General features: G+C 39.3%; 1 protein-coding gene across 4 annotated transcripts in view; it reads right to left on the reverse strand.

Moving 5' to 3' along the window:
- The window catches only part of LOC132761553 (SERTA domain-containing protein 2-like), a 28500-nt gene extending 17280 nt beyond the window's left edge, over positions 1-11220 (reverse strand). For 3 of the 4 annotated variants that reach the window (XM_060754546.2, XM_060754539.2, XM_060754531.2), the window contains exons 1-2: positions 10963-11220; positions 1166-1299 (exon numbers count right to left, since the gene is read on the reverse strand). The gene's annotated coding sequence lies outside the window, so the exon portion shown is untranslated. The remainder of the gene's footprint in view (positions 1-1165; positions 1300-10962) is intronic. The other variant, XM_060754554.2, reaches the window with a different exon arrangement.
- Positions 11221-16624: the final 5404 nt, after the last annotated feature.

The following is a 16624-nucleotide window of genomic DNA, read 5'->3' on the forward strand; positions in this document are numbered from 1 at the left end:
TATTGCAGTTCAGTGTATTTAGACCAACAGAGCCTTTCCTCAGGTTTCCCTGAAGGAAACAGACAGAAACATTTCTTCTGAAGATGTGTCCCACAATGATCTGGATTGTGATGTAGTAAGTTATCACTCTTCGCATTTTCAGAACTAGATTCCCTTGTTTGCCTTGTATTTTCTTTTAAAGTTTGCTGACTAAATAGAGATACAAAGACAAGGGAAAACAGGAAAATGATCTTCCCCTTGTTTTTTCAAATTTCCTTGTTTAGAAAGAACAATACACATTTTCAAAGGATTATGGAATATTTTCTTCTAGAAATATGAATAAAGTGTTTAAGACAAAGTGTTCATATAATTATGCCCCAGAAATTTTATCTAAAAATTGTGTAAAGAGGCTTTTCTGTAAGATTGTATACAGTATCAGATCACTGCAATTTTTAGTCTTTATTTTATTTCTCTGTTCTTTTTCTGGGAATGTGTGCTTTATGTCCCCCTGACAATATGGAGAATGAGAGGAAAGAAAAGAATGTTTTGGGTTTTTTGTTGTTTTAAACATACAATTAAAAAGAAAGCGGTTTTGAACATCTACAAAGTATTAGTATCATATCTATCTCTATCTATCTATCTGAACATTTTTTAAAAAAACATGTCTTCTATTGCTTCAAATTTTCAAGAATTTTACTTCTCTGTATATGACCCATTGTTTTATTGAACTGATTATCTCTTAACTCCTAAGTCAATTCCTAACTTAGATTTCTGTACATTCTTTATGGCTTAAAACCAGGTGATCTGAACATTAGAAGAACAAGGTGGGTATTATTATTATGTTTAGAAACTGGGGAAACCAAACAATCAAAATATGTTTCCTGTCTCCTAGTTTACAATCATGTTGTACACATTTTTACACACTGTAAGAGTTTTAAAGTCAGCTTTTCCTACATTTTCTTTTGACTCATAGTACTGGTTGCAGGAATTAAAGGAAAGATAAATGAAAGTATTGTTCTGAGGCCATAAAATGAGAAGATAAGTTATTGCTAAAGAAGAATAGGTTAAATTTCTACTTCTATCTGTTGCAATATCTGAACAAACTTTCAGTGTAGAAGAATAAAACCATTCTAACGTCACTGAATGAATTAAGGAAATACATTTTGAATAATAATAAAAATCTTACCCTTAAAATGAAAAAGGAAATATGAATTCAGGTCAGAACAGTCCAGATTCAGTGCAAAGAGAGCTCAACCCCAAAAGTTGTTAATCACAGCTCTGGTAACAGCCAAAGAAATCCTTTTCAATGAAGTGAAGCAACTGTAGAAAACAAGTAAACAAAAATTTGGTCACTATGATGTTTCAGAAAGGATTTTTTTTGTCATGTCAGGAGCAACTTGAGAAACTGCAAGCCACTTCTGCTGTGAGAGAATTGGCCGTCTGCAAGGACATTGCCCAGGGGACGTCTGGATATTTTGATGTTTTTCCATCCTTGTGGGAGGCTTCTTTCATGTCCCAGCACGAGGAGCTGGAGCTGATAGAGGGAGCTCATCCGCACTCTTCCTGGATTCAAACCTGCAACCTGTTGGTTTTCAGTCCTGCCGGCACAGGGGTTTAACGCACTGTGCCACCGGGGGCTCCTTAGAAAGGATGATCAAATCCACAATGCACAATTTCTTTTAACAAGCTGCATATACTCTATGGGCTTTTGGTAAAACCCTCTCCTGTCCTAACCCTAGTACGACAACAATATTTCTCCCCCTCACCAACAGGAGCTATTTTGGATGTGTGGGCCCAAAGGTTATTGTGAGGGAGAAGTTACACATAGTGTCAGGTAATAACATACAATTTACATACTACAGGGTGCTTTCAATTCTTCTCAGTACTCAACATTCTTCCTGTTATACACACAGTTTTTTAATTCCTGGATAATATTCATGCATGGTGATTGCATATACACCTTAAATGAATGTCAGGGATCGATCATTTGGTAAATAATTGCAAACGGCAGCTAATGTCAAACTCACTTAGGACTAGTACTGTTATCTCCATTACCTTTTAACTACTAATAATCCTGCTACAAAATAATCATAGGCATACTTGTTCATTAAGGAGGAGGAAAATATTTTAAAAATCAGAATAGAACAATACCTTTCTTGGGATCAGGTTATATGTTCATTTTGTAGAGTTATACTTATTCAAACATTCTTCAGGGAGAATAGCAAAGGGAAAAGAAGAACAGGAGAACAAACTGGACATAGTCCTGATAAAACTTAAGGGCTTTATGATAATCAATTTCCCCTACGCACATTATGTTGCTTTCCTTAAGAGCTAGACTGAACAATTTGAAAGACGCTTGTTCTCTTTTTTGTAATATTTTTGTTGGTTTTAACAGATACTACTCTATGGTGAGGACCTGAGGGAACAAGCAAATAAACTGGTATCATGAGAGCACTTGCATTTTTAGAGATTTACCAAAATTAAAATAAATGTAGGCAATCTGACATGAGGTCAGCACCGAAGATGGAAGGTGCAACACACGCTGCAAATTCAAGCATGATGTTACATAAAAATCAAATAGCATAGTTTATACATAGGCTGAATATAAAATGGTGTTGGATTTTAGACACCCCAACCACAAGCAAATTCCATCTACACTAGATTTCTCAAGTTAAAGCAAACTTTCCTTATGCGTGGAACCTCCTACCATCACCACACACACACACCTCTGAAAACAGCTTCCAAAGCTGAGCCAAGATTTCTACAAAATATTACTATGGGAGCTGCATAGAAAAAGTTGTCAGGATTTATTCCTCTTCACTGTGCTTTTCTGAGCCATCCCTAATTATGTATTTAAATGTTACTTTATTGGGCACAACTTTTATAAATAAAATAAATACCCGGTCTATAAACTTCAAGACTCTTGTGAACAGAAATTACTGATGACATCTGCTACTAGCAAGTTGGAGAGATATATAAATGATTAAGACTAGATCAAAGCCTGGCACCTTATGGAAAATTCAGGAAGCCCTGAGACAGACAGCAGAGACAGAAAGCACTTTAGTTTTAGCTGCAATTAGTGTATTCTTTTAAAGGGAGCATTAATGCTACTAAAGTGTTCATAAATTCTGAAATAAAGTAGAGAGGAGTGAAAGATTCAACCCCCCTTTACATTTCACCTCCTATAAGACTATGACACAAGGGAGCCAGATTCAATATAGCTCACATAAAAAGCAACTCGATAGAATTTCTTGGAAATTATTGTGTGTACCTCCCACAATAGCAAGATGGGAGTTTGCAATCATACTTTTGCTCTCTGGACAAATTACACAGTTGCTGCTTATAACAAAAACACAACCTAAGTTGTGATCCAGGGTGCCAACCAGCCTCACATTTCAAAGAGAAATATTATACCTTTAAGACTGTTCTCATGCACTCAACCCACACATTCACTGTACTTTTTAAGGCTCACTCAATGGAAGTGACGTGTACTCAGTGCTGTTTACATCCACTTTCTCTTTAAATGCTGCATCCTGTTGTACACTCCCTTGGATTTACCCCAACATATAGCTATACTGGCTTGACGTAGAAGGAGCTGGGGGTGGTGACGGCCAACAGGGGGCTCTGGCGTGGGCTGGTCTATGAGGTCACGAAGAGTCGGAAGAGACTGAATGAATGAACAACAAAAATAGCTATATCCAACCCCATCACAGCACCTTCAAAAACAAACTGTAAACTGGTTTCCAACATATATACGGCAAAATTCAATGCCTCACATACATAAAACCTAACATAAAACAAGAACATACAGCTATTAATTAAATCATAAAAACCCAACATTTAAACATTAAATCATTGAGTTAAAATATATTAATATGAACGTTAAAATCACACAATTTAACAATCCTAGTCTAGGGCCGTTCCAAATATCAATATCTATTGCATATGATCCTCATCATTCCTTGTATTGCTTACTACCCAAAGGCTTGGTCCCTTTTTTTCTGAAGGCCAAGAGGGAGGGCACTGATCTAATTTCGCTGGGGAGAGAGTTCCATAGCAGATGAGCCATCACTGAGAGAGCCCTGTCTCTTGTCCCCACCAATCGCACCTGCAAGGGAGGTGGGACTAAGAGCAGGGCCTAGCCCGGATGATCTTAATCTTGCTCAGCTAAGATTTCCCATGCTATCGAGAATATGTGTCAAAACTTACAGTACTTGTTTTCCTTTCCAATTCTTCTTTGTGTGTGTGTGTGTGTACCATGTGTAAGCCTGGGTCTGAAACTATTTTGTCTTTTTTTACTACTGTGCAAGGCACTCTGAAAGCCTTTCTAGCTGGAGTAGCAGTTGTTGTTATATACTTTCATGTTGTTTCTAGCTTATGATGACCCTATGGTGAACCTGTCATTGGCTTTGCTCGGCAAGATTTGTTTAGAGGGGATGTCTCTTTAATTTCCTTGAAGACGGAGAGTGTGTGACTTGCCCAAGGTCATGCTCTGGCTTTCTGTGACTGAGGGGAGATTCGAATCATGGTCTCCACACTTGTAGTCTATACTCAAATCACTATACCATGCTGTCTCTTTCAAGCAGTAGACAACGTTTTAAGTAAACAAAAATATTTCAAAACATGCCTCTCTTCTAACCTCAAGCTGAACCAGTTCAAGTCTTTTTTCCAGGCTCTTCCCCCACAACTATTCAATTTCTGTTTACATTCAGTCATCTCAGTCCTTTTATGCAACAAGTTTTCTTTCAATAAGCCCCACCCAAACTTGATCCTTCCATCCATACCTTGCTCTTACCTCAACTGCAATTTCCAGTATTTTCTCATTTTCCCTTTCACTGTATCCATCACAATTACTACTAGCCACAAAAAAATGTATACCAGTCATACCAAAATCCAACCCCTTTTGCACGAAATACCCATTTTGGCATAGTTAGTCCTACTAAAACATGTCCAGTTTCTACTTTCTTATTCATCACTTGATTAAACTTCCCATGAAACAGGCAAAATTCAACCAATCTAAAGTGGTCACTGTGACAAATATTAGGATTAAATGCCATGATAAACACTGTTCAGATCCTTCACTGTTAGAATTGCTTCTGGCCTGTGTCTAACTCTCTCATCCATTCAACTGCCCAGCTTTCAAGTCAGTCTTAGCCCAGGAAGATTGCCCTAATCATAGAATCACAGAATCATAGAGTTGGAAGAGACCTCATGGCAATCCAATCCAACCCCCTGCCAAGAAGCAGAAAAATCACATTCAAAGCACTCCCGACAGATGGCCATCTAGCTTCTGTTTAAAAAGCCTCCACAATCTCTTGATCTAAGCTTCCAGTTGTTTCCCCACTACTACACAACTTCTTTCCTTTTTAGAGTGAATTCCCCCAGTCCTCATCTGCAAAAAGAATAGAACCAAAAATTCCCTCCTTCAATATCTCTCTTGCCTCCTTTCATTTCAACCTCAAATCTATGTCCTATAACATTCAGTCTACCACAAACCACTGAAAGCCCCTGAATTTATAACATACATATATTCGCTCCATTTATTTTCTGCTTTCCTTCCAAAACACTCTGGGAGGCATACATGGTACTTGACACATTGTCCCAACAACTCTGCTTAGTACGATAGACAGAGAACACAACCAGCCAAGGTCATCTAATAAACTTTATGGCTGAATGGGAAACAAAATGCAGATTCTACTCCAACATTCAAGCACACTGACTCTCACATTTAACACACATAAGCTTACTTCCTTTAAAAACCAGTTAGATATTTCCAGTCTAGTTCTTCTAAAGCCTTCCTACTCACAACCTTTCATACAATTTAAGAAATATTCACCTCTAATAAAACTGGCCTATATATTCTACAGTTAGTCCCTGAGGAACTTCAAATCCAGAGCTAAGGAAACTGTGGCCCTCAAATGTGGACTCTGACTCCCATTAACCCCAATTAAAATGGCCAAAATCAGGAATGATGGGAAATGTTGTTTTTATATTTTTATTATTCTTTCTCCTCCCCCTCCCCTCTGCATATACATCTATTTTAGAGGTATGCCTGTGGCAGAAGCTACTGTTTTCTATTTTTTTTACTTGGAAAATGCCATGTACATCAATGAAACTACCTAAACAATCATGATTATGATACAACAACTAATAATAATAATTCCGCAATACTAGGAGAGCTGCAGGAGCCCTATCTATGATTTAACTCACTTGTTTACTACAATTTTGATGAGTTGCTTAACCCCTTCCATCTAAAACCAGCCTTTTCAACAAGCAGCAGCAAACGCCTCCACAGAGCACCTGATGCAATCTTACTTGTCTACCATTTTCAGTCTGTCTCAGTGTCCAAATGTTTTGGTAGTTTCTTACAAGTCCTTAACCGTTATCTAGCACTTTGTTCATCAATCCTATCCAAAAACAGGACCTCAGGCAACCTCTTCACATGCAAGTACCACTCTGGTGCTTCACTTCCTTCATCAGAATACTTCACCACGTGTAATATCCCATGTTTTCAAACTTTGTGGGTTTTTTAAAAAAATACATTACAACTGTACCCTTGGTTTGCTCCTGATACAGAAAATAAATAAATCCCCTATGTATTCTGCTTTCACTTTTCCCTAAAAGTTTAAGGGCACCATCTGTTGCCCTTCTTTAAACTACCTATCTCCTCCGCAGAGGCTGCTTTAGCCCCAACCACTCACCCTGAAAACCAAAACGAGGACCTCTACTGAGCGCTCAAAACAATTAGCACTAGAAAGCTCCTTCTAAAACACTAATTCAACCTATTCCTAGGATATATCTACATTGTAGAATTAATGCAGTTTGCCACCCCTGTAACTTTGTAGAATTAATGCCAGTTACGGAATCTTGGCTTTCCTGTCTCTAGACAGGAAAGCCTAGAGAAGACAATTATGCTGGGGAAAGTGGAAGGCAAAAGGAAGAGGGGCCGACCAAGGGCAAGATGGATGGATGGCATCCTTGAAGTGACTGGACTGACCTTGAAGGAGCTGGGGGTGGTGACGGCCGACAGGGAGCTCTGGCGTGGGCTGGTCCATGAGGTCACGAAGAGTCGGAGACGACTGAACGAATGAACAACAACAACACGGAATCTTGGAAGTTGCCGTTTTATAGGGACTTTATCCTACTCTGCTAAAGAGTGCTAGTGCCTCACCAAACTACAAATCTTAGGATTCCATAGCACTGAGCCATTGCCATTAAAGTGATGTCAAAGTGCATTGATTCTATAGTGTATTTGCTCTCCTAGTCTCCAATACCCAGGAGATATGGACAGGCCTCAAGAGCGACATTGTCTTCTCTTCCCATACCACACAGTTCCTTAACATGCACACACCCCAAATATTAACAACCTCAAACCAGCAAGTCTCACCACAAGTCAAAACAGTGCAATTGTCCATGTTAAACAAACTGAATTTCTACACCACCCCCAGTCATGGTCACCCCACAAAGCTCTTGTCCCTGCCAACCAAATACCACCTGAGTTCCCATATATTATTTGCCTCGCCCTTGTGCCTTATCTACCATATCTCTGCCCACCACCACCTGATAAAGACCTTGGTCTCCCCACGGAACCCCAAGCCCGAGTCACACCCCACCACCTTTACCCTTACCTTTTATACTTCCCCTCTACCTCAGCCTCTGCCATTTGCCTCCATAACCTAACACATGGTTATTTGGGGGATGGGGAGAAGTGTGTCTGCTCTCTAATTCCCATTATTTCTCTCTACAAGAAGCCTCCCCCTAATAATAACTACCTACTACTATCCATTCAAGTCCCACGATTCTTACTCATAGGCCCAATTCTTGAACTTTGTGGGGCACTTTCATCATCCTCATATCTTAGATATTTTTCCAGATGGTATATGTTCTATTTTAATATGCTGGTATTCCTCTTTTGGATGTATAGTAAAATATAATATTAATAATACTAATAAAATAAATCATGCACCTCAGAGCCCCTGAACTAAAAGCTTCCCCTCATTCCTCAGGTGTTAGGTATTTTTAATTGATATATCATCAATGAATATGCTGTTGCTTTCCGACTGGATCCATGGGAAGAGGTGGGTACAAAATAATACTAATATAATCCAGACATCACCGAGCCCCCAAAGTCGATCCAAAGCCCTTCCAACATCCTCCACCATTTGGACTTCTTCTTCTTAACAGTAATAATATAATTCACATACACCAGAGCCCTCAAATAATAAGCATGAATTATTATTAACAACAATAGCAGTAGTAATATAATTCAGACACGCCAGAAACCAACAATAACAATAACAGGGAGTGCTGTGGTTTTATATGCGTTTATGATTTTAACATGAATTCTTTTTCAATATTAATTATGTTTAATACTGTTTTAATATTTGTATGGTTTAAGTTGCACGGTACTGTTTTTAATTGTGAGCTCCTTTGAGTCTCCATGTGGAGAAAAAAAGCGGAATACAAACTTAATAATAATAGTAATATAGTTAAGGCACACCAGAGCCTCCAAATAATAACAGTAAAACAATTAAAGACACACCAAATCTCCCTAATAATAATACAACTAAGACACACCAGAGCCCCCAATGTTAATACTAACAATTAAAACACACTAGAACCCTCTAATAAAAATCTAATTCAGACACAGCAGAGGCCCCAAATAATACTAATACTAAAAACTAACATAATAACAATCAGATACATCAGAGCCCACTAAGAATAAGATACACCAGAGCTCCATAAGAATAATAATAATAATACATACATACATACCAGACCCCCCTAAGAATAAGATAAACCAGAGCCTCCCTAATAATAATGTAATTAAGACATACCAGAACCTTCCAAATAATATAATTCAGACACACCAGAGCCTCCAAATACTACTACTAATAAAATAATTATAATTATAAAAATCAGACACACCAGAACTCCATAATAATAATAATAATAATAATAATAAGAAGAAGAAGAAGAAGAAGAAGACAACGACATCATGGAGTCCCCTAAGAACAGTAACACAACAGAGCCCCCCAAGAAGAAGAATATTAACATAATAGACATACCTGAGCTCCCTAATAGTAATAATGTAATTAAGACACACCAGTCTTCCAAATAATATAATTCTGACACACCAGAGGCTCCAAATACTCCTACTACTAATAATAACAATAATATAGTAGTAGTAGTAATAATAATAAATCAGATACTCCAGAGCCCCTTAGTAATAATATAATAGACACATATCAGAGCTCCCTAATAATAATAATAATAATAATAATAATAATAATATAGAGACATACCAGAGCCCCTTAAGGATAATAAGGCATACCAGAGTCCTCCTAATAATACTAATAATGTAATTAAGACACACCAGTCTTCCTAATAATATTATAATTCAGACACACCACAGCCTCCAAATACTAATATTAATTATAATATAGTAATAATAATAATCAGATACTCCAGAGTCCCTTAGTAATAATAGAGACATATCAGAGCCCCCTAATAATAATAATAATAATAATAATAATAATAATAATATAGAGACATACCAGAGCCCCTTAAGAATAATAAGGCACACCAGAGTCCTCCTTATAATAATAATGTAATTAAGACACACCCGTCAATCTTCCAAATAATATTATATTTCAGACACACCATAGCCTCCAAATCCTAATATTAATTACAATATAGTAATAATCATCATCATGATACTCCAGAGCCCCTTAGTAGTAATATAATAGACATATCAGAGCCCCCAATAATAATAATAATAATAATAATAATAATAATAATATAGACACAGCAGAGCCCCTTAAGAATAAGGAACACCAGAGTCCTCCTCCTCCTCCTCCTCCTAATAATAATAATAATAATAATGTAATTAAGACACATCAGTCAATCTTCCAAATAATACTATAATTCAGGCACACCATAGCCTCCAAATACTAATATTAATTATAACATAGTAATAACAATAATCAGATACTCCAGACCCCCTTAGTAATAATAAAATGCAGACATACCAGAGCCCTTTAAGAATAATAAGGCAGAGCAGAGTCCTCCTAATAATAATAATGTAATTAAGACACACCAGTCAGTCTTCCAAATAATATTATAATTCAGACACACCATAGCCTCCAAATACTAATATTAATTATAATATAGTAATAATAATAATAATAATAATAATAACAATAATCAGATACTCCAGAGCCCCTTAGTAGTAATACAATAGAGGCATATCAGAGCCCCCTAATAATAACAACAACAACAACAACAACAATATAGAGACATACCCAATCCCCTTAAGAATAATAAGGAACACCAGTCCTCCTCCTAATAATAATAATAATAATAATAATGCAATTAAGACACACCAGTCAATCTTCCAAATAATATTATAGTTCAGACACACCATAGCCTCCAAATACTAATATTAATTATAACATAGTAATAATAATAATAATAATAATAATCAGATACTCCAGACCCTTAGTAATAATAAAATGCAGACATACCAGAGCCCTTTAAGAATAGTAAGGCAGACCAGAGTCCTCCTCCTAATAATAATAATAATAATAATGTAATTAAGACACACCAGTCAGTCTTCCAAATAATATTATACATACCATAGCCTCCAAATACTACTACTACTAATAATAATCAGATACTCCAGAGTCCCTTAGTAATAATATAAGAGACATATCAGAGCCCCTTAAGAATAAGACACACCAGAGTCCTCCTCCTCCTAATAATAATAATAAAAGTAATAATAATGTATTTAAGACAAATAACATAATTTAGACACACCAGATCCTCCAAATACTATTACTACTACTACTACTACTACTACTAATAATAATAATAATCAGAAACACCAGCGCCCCCTAATAATAAGCTTGGGCCTGCTGCTGCCCTCAGGAGGGGAGGCCCACCACGCCCCGCTGCCCTCCTCTCCTCCTGCTGCTCCCTCACCTCTGGCCTCCAAGCTGCTGCTGCTCCTTCGCCCTCCTCAGCCCGGCTCCAGCAGCACCGCCAAGGGAGGCGAGGAGGAGGAGGACGACGACCTCTTCGGACCGTGCCTTCCTCCCCCTGGCCGCTCGCTTGCTTTCGCCTTGCCTGCCTTCCTTCCCTCGTTCAGCTGAGGCGACAGAAACAAGACCACCGACCGCTCTCTCCGCGCGCCGTGAAGCGAATGAGCCGCCCTCTCGAGAACAAGAGCCGTTGGCTCCTCCCCCTTTTGCCTTCCCTCGCGCTCATTGGCCACAGGGGGCGCGCGAGGCTGCCTTGAGCGTTGCCGCCTCGTCCTCCTCTTCCTCCTCCTTCCCCCCTCCCTTCTTCTTTCTTTCTCATCCCATTGGCTCGACACGCCTCACTTAGCCCAGCAACCGATTTCTGATTGGTTCCCAACCTGGCGGGGTCGGCTTCGTCGTGCTGGCCAATAAAAAGCAGCCTCTTTTTCCCCCCTCTTTTGGAAGGGGGAGGCGGTAGCGAGGGGGCCTCTCATTGGACAGCAGTCTAACCAACTTGAGCAACTTGGAAAGACAAGGCTTCTGTCAGGCCTGGGCAAACTGGGGCCCTCCAGGTGTTTTGGACTTCAGCCAATAGTGAAAGGACCAAGGCAGAGACATCTCCAGCTCATCCCCTGTTTGGGTATCAGCCAGCACGTCAACGACTTAAATCTAGACATAGTTTTCTAAGATCTACAGAGACACTCGCCGGAACACCTCAGCAAGCGAGAGTCCAAATGTGGCAGGCTCAAACCTAGCACCTCAACCAATGGCTGATACCAAATGAGAGACTCCCTCCTGGGCACACAGAAGACTGGGCGACTTGGAAGGCACTGAACAGACTGCGCTCTGGCACCACGAGATGCAGAACCAACCTTCAGAAATGAGGCTACAAAGTGGAATCCTCGACATGCGAGTGTGGAGAAGAGCAAACCACTGACCACCTGATGCAATGCAACCTGCACAATGCACAACATGCACAATGGAGTACCTTCTTGCAGCAACACTGGAAGCACTCCAAGTGGCCAGATACTGGTCAAAGGACATTTAACCAACTACCAAACCCACAAGTTTTGTATTTTTCTATTTGTTTGCTTTGTTCTGTTAGAAATGTAATATAATGGACTGATTGCTCTGACACGACAGATATAAGCCCCCTTCCTTTCAGGCCTGGGCAAACTTGGGCCCTCCAGGTGTTTTGGACTTCAACTCCCACCATTCCTAACAGCCTCGGGGCCCTTCCTTTTCTCCCTCAGCCGCTTAAGTTTATTTCCTGGAGGATGGACTGGTTGGATCTTCTCGCAGTCCAAGGCACTCTTAGAACTTTCCTCCAACACCACAGTTCAAAAGCATCGATCTTCCTTCGCTCAGCCTTCCCTAAGGTCCATCTCTCACATCCGTAGGTGACTACAGGGAAGACCATGGCTTTGACTATGCAGATCTTTGTTGCCAGTGTAATGTCTCTACTCTTCACTATTTTATCAAGATTGGACATTGCTCTCCTCCCACTGCTGGTGGTCTTTTCTTATTCCAGCACGCTGACGTTTGTCCACCTGTCTTCCCAAGAGATTTGGAGGATTTCTTGGAGGCAACGCTGATTGAATTGTTCTAGGTTGGAGTTGCATGTGACATCAATAGATAGTCCACGTATTGCAGGTGTATAGCAGGGAGGAAAATAGCCTTATAAACAAGCACCTTGGAAACCCTTAAAAACCCTATACATAAAACACTAGGACAGCCAAGATAAATTAGGCCTCTGGGAATATCACATCTGGCTACTTATATTGGAACTTGATGCAGCTGAAAAGGGCTTCCTATCATTCAAACCTCTTGCTACCATTTCCTAGTATCTTCATGCCAAAACAGCTGCCAAAAGATAACTATCAAAAGCTCCCTTATCAGCGCATCTGTTAATTTTTTGCTTTTTGGGATTAGCATTACACTCTCCAATTCTGTCTTGGCGCCGGCTTTTAAAGCCATACATTATCATCATCACATTGAAGCAGGGGAATAGAGACCTGAATTCTATTGGTAGACCCACTAAATCGATGGGATTTCCCAAAGTATTCATTCACCCACTACCCACTCCAGTGGGTTTTCTCTAATTTGGGAGTGTCCTTTAAAACAGTGAAGAACTTTAAAAGCAGTAGTCAACAAAAGAGCAACATTTCACAAGGGGAATGTTCTTTCTGTTACTGGGAAAAGACTAATAAGCAAGAACAAAAAATAAATAGCGTCTTACCACAAAGTTACCTGGTAAGACCTTCAATACTGTTCACATCCTAAATATCTCGGCATCATCTTAGATCAAACACTAACATTTAGGAAACACTGCACGAACACCAAGCACAAAGTAGCTGCATGTAATAACACCCTGTGGAAACTTACTAGTAGCGCATGGGGAGCAGACCCAAAATTAGTAAGAACATCAGCTCTGGCCTTGTTGTGTTAAACTGTTTAGCATGCCTGCCCCATCTATCTATATAAATACAAATGTAATATTCATTTGTGGGATTAACATAACTCAAAAACCACTGGGCGAATTGCCACCAAATTTGGCCACAAGACACTTACTTACCCAAGGAATGACCATCACTAAAAAAAATTGAGTTTGTCTTTTGAGAGTTGTAGTTGCTGAGATTTATAGTTCACCTGCAATCAAAGAGAATTCTGAGATTTATTTTGGTTTGAAGGAAGATAATGATGAGAGATTTATTTTGGTTTGAAGGAAAAGAATGATGGGATCAGGAAGGGCATCCCAAAAACTTGCTGCCACTAACAAGACCCGGCACCTGGTCATTACCTGAATCATTCCTTTTGTTGTGGGTCCTGATGTTGGAGAAGGTTAATGGGAAGACAGCATTTACATCTCCTTTTCTAAAAAAAAAAAAAAAAATCAGAAAAAATTCTCAACACCTAAAGGCAAATACGTATGACTAATTAAACTAAGCCTTGAAGTATTTGCTAGGAAATTCTCAGCTATGTTTCTGATGGGTCTGTCCACCTGAGCCCTCATCTACACTGACCATTTAATACATTTTCAAACTGGTATTGAGCAAAGTGGTTTCACTGTGCAGATTATTACATAGGAAATCCTGGACTCCGCTTTTTGCCTGGCTGGTGATTACACAAACCACAAAGCACTGATGCGCATTAAGGTATTTCTTTTGGGCACTTTTGTGGGATTTTGATATCTGGCTGCCAGTTTCAAAATAGCTTTGAACTGCACTAAATGGTCAGTGTAGATGGGGACGCAGTCTTCCCTTTCTACTAGACTGCAAGCTGGTTTAAGGAGGCCAAGGAAGGTTTCTGCTCCACTGCCTCTCAGTAGGATCTCAGCCAAATCATGAGGGTGCAGGGTATCTTTGAGGACATGGCCAGCCTGGGAATTTGTTTTCTGCAGCAGAGCTGAGTCCTGATACACTGGGTTCATTTCTGGGTTGGATTCCTTCCAAGCTTTATTTGGCTCTGTCCAAACACTGTAGGCGAAGGGAGGGAATGTCCTGCCTGCACACTTCCTCCTTGCACTTTTCCACCCAGGAGAGCTTCCTGAAAAAGGAGAGTTTCATCACTCTCTTCTACACTGTAGAATTAATGCAGTTTGACCACAGTTTAATTGCTGTCAATCCATGCTATGGAATGCTGGGATGTTTTTAGTTTTTCAAGGTCTGGTGCATCATATAAACCAACTGGGCAAGCACGCAATAGCAGCAGTCCTATCTTAGAGAGTTATTTTTAATATTAGTATTATTAATATTACTAATAATGATATATTATAATTATATATTTATATGACATGTAACATTACTAATAATATTATAATATAATGGTATAGTGTTGTTGTTGTTCATTCGTTTAGTCGTTTCCGACTCTTAGTGACCTCATGGATCAGCCCACACCAGAGCTCCTTGTCAGCTGTCACCACCCCCAGCTCCTTCAAGGTCAAGTCACTTCAAGGATGCCATCCATCCATCTTGCACTTGGTTGGCCCCTCTTCCTTTTTCCCTCCATTTTCCCAAGCATAATTGTCTTCTCTAAGCTAATGGTATAGTACAGTATAGTAATATTTAATACTGATATTGTACTGTGCTAATAACATAATATAGTGTAGGTATATATATATCTTGTAAGCCGCTCTGAGTCCCCTTTGGGGTGAGAAGGGCAGCATATAAATGTCGTAAATAAATAAATATTTCCTTAACATATGCTCAAACTTCCTTGTGAGTATCAATAGTAAGGCTTGCTTTTTAAAACTTTGAGAAACCTATTATTGCTGTTGTTATACAATATGAGAGTCTAGAAATGTTACCAATTTACTACAAATAATCCAGAAAAAAATTACCACTTGATCACAGCCTGCTTAGACTTTTGCTGCCTTGGAATGTGGCAAAGTCTCCTTCTCTGGAGGTTTTTAAGCAGAGGCTGGATGGCTATCTGTTGGGAGTGCTTTGATTGTGTTGCTGTGAGTTTTCTAAGCTGCATGGCTGTGTTCCAGAAGCATTCCCTCCTGACATTTCACCCACATCTATGGCAGGCATCCTCACAGGTTGAGAGCTTTGTTGGAAACGAGGCAAGTAGAGTTGATATATCTGTGGAATGTCCAAGGTGGGAGAAAGAACTCTTGTCTGTTTGAGGCAAGTATGAATGTTGAAACTGATCACCTTGATTAGCATTGAATAGCCTTGCAGCTTCAAAGCCCGGCTGCTTTCTGCCTAGGGAAATCCTTTGTTAATATGGAAACGGCTACCAATTATTTCTTGATACCCACATTTCCAAATTCACTACTTACCACCATGTATTGTCCCCAGTTTTTATTCATAGACCACTGAATAATATGAGCAAGGGAAAATCCATTTTTACTGTGCATAAAATATGAGCGCTCTCAAACTCTGCAGTGTAAAAAAAACCCCTGTCGTATTTGACAAACACCAACAAACTCATTGTCTCCTCTCTTCTTTTAAGCCATTCCACAGATGGCATCTGTGTGGGTGTATTGCAGTTGCCTAAATGCCTAAACCACTTGCACAATCAAAGGACGTTGCCAGAGATGCTTCTGTCCAGCCAAAATTGTACGTAGGCTCCTGAAATAATCTGTGGAGGGCAATTCACGTCAATAATTAAACAGAGTGATGTGTCAAGAGTAAAGCACTGCTAAGCAACAGCCTTTCTGGTTTTACGTCCTCACAGGGAACAGCTCAAGATTAACCTTTTGTGTCAAAGACACATACGCACCCCATGGAGCATTAAGGTACAGTTTTATGGTTTCCATAAGCTATACCTATTTGGACTGCCTACATGCGATGGGACCAATCCCTTTCAAAAACAACAAAAGACTGTATGCTCCTCTAAAATCTTAACCCAAAGGGAAGAGACAGTGGACAACCTGGAATGTAGATTTAAATGGTACAATCCAGGAAAACCTTGATCTTTTGTTTCTACAGATTAAGGCCAAGCTTGTGTTAAGTGAAAATCTCCATTTATAAAAGCCAAAGTATGTATGTATGTATATATGTTGGGTTAGTTTGTACCATAAAGACTCCTACATGGCTTAATGGATCTGTACCAAACTTGGCATAGAGACCCTTCATCTATTGACTCAACAGCTCATCGAAGGAAGATATGGACAA

Source organism: Anolis sagrei, chromosome 1 (assembly GCF_037176765.1).
Source record: "Anolis sagrei isolate rAnoSag1 chromosome 1, rAnoSag1.mat, whole genome shotgun sequence".
In the NCBI taxonomy this organism is placed as follows: domain Eukaryota; kingdom Metazoa; phylum Chordata; class Lepidosauria; order Squamata; family Dactyloidae; genus Anolis; species Anolis sagrei.